General features: G+C 35.4%; 1 protein-coding gene across 10 annotated transcripts in view; it reads right to left on the reverse strand.

Annotated features, from left to right (window-relative positions):
* The window catches only part of LOC106881484 (nesprin-1), an 811,219-nt gene that overhangs the window by 677,603 nt on the left and 128,040 nt on the right, over window positions 1-5,576 (reverse strand). The gene's annotated exons all lie outside the window — the stretch shown is intronic.

A 5,576-nucleotide genomic window follows, 5' to 3' on the forward strand; every position in this document is an offset into this window, starting at 1 on the left:
ATCATCATCATCATCATCATCATCATCATCATCATCATCATCATCATCATCATCATCATCATCGTTTAACGTCCGCTTTCCATTCTAGCATGGGTTGGACGATTTGACTGAGGACTGGTGAAACCAGATGGCTACACCAGGCTAACCATATTTATTATCTTGGATACAGATAATTATTTTGGTTTTTAACTTTGCTGTTTTCTATATTTCCCAAAAACCTATTCTCTTAAAGACATGATGTATATGCAAGAAATATTATTCTTAGATTCCCCTTGTCACATTTATTATTGAGCTGGTAAAATTGTTAGAGCATTGGACAAAATTCTTTGTGACATTTTGTGGCATTTCTTCTGGCTCTCTATATTCTGGGTTCAAATCTTGTAAAGGTCAGCTTTGCTTTTCTCTTTTAGGGGTTGATAAAATAAAGTACCAGTCAAATATTGGGATTAATATAAGCAACTAACTCCACTCTCCACAAATTTCTGGCCTAGTGCCTAAATTAACAACAATCATTATTATCATTATTAAGGTGTTGGATTGGCAGAGCTGTTAAAGCATCAGACAAAATGCATTGTGCTACTTGTTCTAACTCTTTACATTCTGAGTTCAAATCCTACAAAGGTCACCATTGCCTTTCTTCCTTTCAAGATTAATAAAATAAGGTATCAGTCATGAATTGGAGGGGGTCTATGACATCAGCTAATCCCTCCAAAAACTGCTGTCTTTGTGCCTCTATTAAGAACAGCAATAATAATAATAATCCTTTCTTCTATAGGCATAAGGCCTGAAATTTTGGGGGAGGGGGCTAGTCAATTACATCAACCCCAGTGTGTACTTGGTTCTTAGTTTATCGACCCTGAAAGAATGAAAGGCAAGCTCGAGTTCCTTCTCAGTGTGTGACATCTTGAGCAAGTATCTTAACTATAGCCTTGGATTGACCCAAGTTTTTATGAGTGAATTTGGGTGGATAGAAACTATATCAAAACTTGTTAGAAGAACTCTAACTTTTATAGAGCTCGGCTCTATAAGCCAGTAAGTTCAAGTCACACTTAAATAGTAGTCCTCCAATACAATGTATAGAAATGAGTTGCCTCCATACCAACAGTAGATGTTATCTGTTACTGATGGTCAAATTTCATATTAGCATCTACAACAAGCATATAAGCTATGTTCAAGAACTGAACTAGGATTTAAGTTGAGCTGTGTCGTAAGTTCTTTTTCACCTTTTCCTTACCATATTTCTATTGAGATATACAGCTTTAGCAAAATAGCTTTGTTATTATTAAAGCTGGTATTTGGGACATAATGACAAATTTTTATGGGAGGTTTTAATTTGGCTCACTTTAAAACATGAAGTTTTGTATCATAGAACCAAGGGTGGTCTCAGGTATTTTGGTATCAAAAGAGTTAACTCCTACAGTATGCTTTCAGATCAACCACAAAAGAAAATGCTAAGAATAATTTTATGACTAGTTAGTCATTGATAATTTTAAAGTGTGTATGTTAAGCAATTAGTCACCAAGATATGTTGACAAGCTAATTCTCAATAACTGACAGGCAAGTAATATAAGCAACCTCCAAGGTGGTGCGCTGGTAGAATCATTAGCATGCCAGGAAAAATGCTTAGTAGCATTTCATCTGTCATTACGTTCTGAGTTCAAATCCCACCAAGGTCAATTTGCCTTTTATTCTTTTGAGATTGATAAAATAAGTACCAATTGAACTTTGCAATGTAATGTAATCACTTTACCCCTGAAATTGTTGGCCTTGTGCCAAAATTTGAAACCAATACAAGCAAACTCTATTGAAATATATGAACTTCTATTTACTGATAAGGTTTCAGAATATTCTGAAGAAATAGGTTAGAATTTCGTCTGCGGGAATATTTCTTGTTTTCCTAACAGGAAAGGCGAATAAAGTGGAATTAAGTGTCTTATTAAAAACAATGTAAATGACTACATTTAAATTCATGAACTAAAAGACTACAATTAGTACACAAACTTCAAGATTTAGCTACAACATATACACATGTAACCAAAATTTGATTATTAACTTGTTATACAAATGGAAAATGTTTAAAAAAAAACAATTAGATTTCATCTACATAAATAAGATGACATAATGAAGCATAAAATCAATAGACTAAAATATAAACACCAAAGTATAGCCGTTATGTAACCATTCAACCTGCTAGAAAGAGCAACCAAATTTTACTCAAATCACAGCCTACCATCTTAAAAAGTGAAAGAGCTATGTGTGTCCAACATAATGGTAATTTTGGAGATTGTTATTCTATTTTCTCGCATCTATATGGATAAATGAATTTATGAAGAATGAGTTCTCTCCCTTAATTAAACTTTCGTTTAATGCTGCACTCTCATGTTGGCGACTGAAGTTTTGACACTTACTAGAATTAAAGATGCGGGCTGGCAAGATCGAGACAGGGAGCTGGTAGAATAATAAAAACGTCAGACAAAATGCTCAGCAGCTTTTCTTTATGTTCAGAGTTCGAATTCCCCCGAAGTCAATTTTGCCTTTTCATCCTCTCAGGGTCAATAAAATAAGCACCAGTTGAGCATTGGGGTCAATTGTAATTGGCTGGAATCCTCCAGTAAAATTTCAGGCTCCCTGCCTGAGCTAGCAGAATTGTTAGATGCTAGACAAGATGCTTGGTGGCATTCCGCCTGTCTTTACATTCTGAGATCAAATTCCTCTGAGGTAGACTTTGCCTTTCATCCTTTCAGGGTCGACGAAATAAATACCAGTTGAGCACTGGGGTCGATGTAATCGGCTAGTACCCTTCCCCAAAATGTCAGGGCTTGTGCCTATAACAGAAGGGATTGTTGTTGTTGTTGTTGTCACCGTCGTCATCTTGTTTTAAAACTTATTATTCTTTTCTTATATTTAATTTTACTGAGTTGCAGTTATAGGACAGCAACCAGCCATGCTGGAGCACTTCTTTCAAAGGTTTCAGCTGTACCAACTAAATTGCTTAGCTTGATACTTGGTTTATTGAATGGCCAAAACCTTGAGCTATGTCTCATTTTAGGAAGTTGCTTTCTTTCAGGAGGCAAATACTACACAAAATTTACACTGATATATATCAGTATACATAAACATACACAGACTTATACATTAACATACATAAACACACACATATATACGTCAGCAAACATAAACACACACACACACACATTAATATGCATTAAGACTCATACACCAATATACATTATTATGCATTATTTCGCCAGGCGAAAAGCTTAGTCTGCCATTACGTCTTGTCTTTCGTCAGCCGTTACGTTTTGAGTTCAAATTCCGCCGAGGTCGACTTTGTCTTTCATCCTTTCGGGGTAGATTAAATAAGTACCAGTTACGCACTGGGGTCGATGTAATCGACTTAATCCCTTTGTCTGTCCTTGTTTGTCCCCTCTATGTTTAGCCCCCTGTGGGCAACAAAGAATTAAATATACATTTTTATGCATAAACACACACATACACCCCCATGAACATTACTGTACATAAACACTCACACACACATTAGCATGCATAAACACATACACATGCATTAATATACCGAAAGACATATAGAAAAGTTTTGTTAGTATACATAAGCACACATATACACCCATATATGAGACTTCTCAGTTACCAGCGACATTTAGATTTCACTGATAAGGCATAATCTAAGATTACAGTAGAATGCATTTGACTGAGGCGCCATGCAGCGAAATGAAACCCAGAAACACATGGTCTTGAAATGAATGCCTGCTTTGAATCAGGTTTGACCTGTGGCTCAACAACAACAACAACAGCAACTTTGGCAGTGACAGGAGATAGTTCAGTGAAATAAATGAAATATCTATTGTTAGTGCTCCCAATGTTTTAAACCTTACTGCATCAGGATTAAATATCCTCAGTTCTGTGAAAGTACACGAGACTTTTGAACCAAGTTATCTCATTTTTTAATAGTAGGGTACTTTCCGGAAACCTCCACATTTCATATGACGTAATATGTATGTTTTATTTTTACTGACCAATGCAAAGAGGTTGTGAGAACTGACCAATAGAAAGAGGTTGTGAGAACTGATTTGTATATGATGTGCATGTGAAGGTTAATGTCCACTTTTCCATGCTTGCATGGCTCAGATTGAATTCTTCAAAGCAGTTTTTCTACAGATGGATGCCTTTTCTGTTGCCAATCCAATCCATTTCCATGCAACGTAATATTTCCCCATGAGCTGCACATGTCTTCACAGAAGACTGGAATTGGATGGTACTGCTTGTATGATGGTAATGCTTGCTTACAAGCATTGCACAATGTCAAAACAAGGAGACATGAACACACACACATACACACACGCACACACATAAATACACAGATACACACACACACATAATGGAAAATTGATATAGATACTAGTATAAATTGTAAGTCCCAATGCTGAGTTCCAAATAATTGCAATGGTGAAACATACGTAGGAACTAATAATTACCTCCGCCTTAGTGAAGGCAGAGGTATTGTTTTTAATCATATTTGTTTGTCCATGGACAAGATAAGATATCTCAAGAAGCGTTGAATGGATTCAAATGGAACTTTCAGGGATGTTTGCCCTGTGACTGACACAAATTGATTAGATTTTGGGATCGATCTGGTGCCAGACAAAGATTCTGGATTATTTTTCCTGTTTTTTTACTTAATTTTTGAGAGTGGTGGGGTTCATTTTTAATATTCTCGTTTGTGAGAGCAGTCAAGTTTATTTCAGATATTCTCATTTTAAAAATCATCTCTGGCTAATTGTTGAAAGGACATTGGTGTTGCCTTGGCAGAGGTTTGCGCTCTCTGAGTGCTCTTGTTTATACTTGTGATTATCTTAATTTTCCTTTACATGTCTATAACATTGCTGTATAATGTTACTATATCATAATTAGCAACATTACTAAGTACAGGAGTAGGCTAACGACTAAACTGGAAGCTGACTGGATAATGATTATCTATATGGATCTCTGACTTATTCAACAGTAGTTGTACATCTATCTGTACCTGCAAAGCTTTGATCTTTGCACTGCCAAAACAAAGGATTAAATCCAATAAAACACAAAATAACTAAAACTACTGATACATCAAACTGACTAAAAAAACTTCCTATAACTACGTTTCATTCTCATTGTGAATCACTAAACGACAATCCCATGACCTAAAGGTGACACACCTAAATATCCACACCTTTTTACAAAGTTCTACATGCATAAACAAATTCTAAACAATAGCATACCTGGAATTTAATCAATGAAAATTTTTCCAAAACACCTCTCTGTCACAACCCACCTGACAACCTAATTACTATTCTACTCAAACACACGTACCCAAGGAAGATTTAAACTCAACAGAGACTATATGAAGCCAAGATTAGTTTCAATACAACCACAGTCTGCTGATGATGACTTCACTGGCCAAAACTACAAAGTCACTGTCTATAATATTCTTGTTAAAAAATAATGGTTATATGTGTATACATATATATTTATGTGTGTATATAAATATATTTTTTGTTTTTTTGTTATTGTGTTTTTGAACT

The sequence above is a fragment of the Octopus bimaculoides genome, chromosome 4 (genome assembly GCF_001194135.2).
Source record: "Octopus bimaculoides isolate UCB-OBI-ISO-001 chromosome 4, ASM119413v2, whole genome shotgun sequence".
In the NCBI taxonomy this organism is placed as follows: Eukaryota; Metazoa; Mollusca; class Cephalopoda; order Octopoda; family Octopodidae; genus Octopus; species Octopus bimaculoides.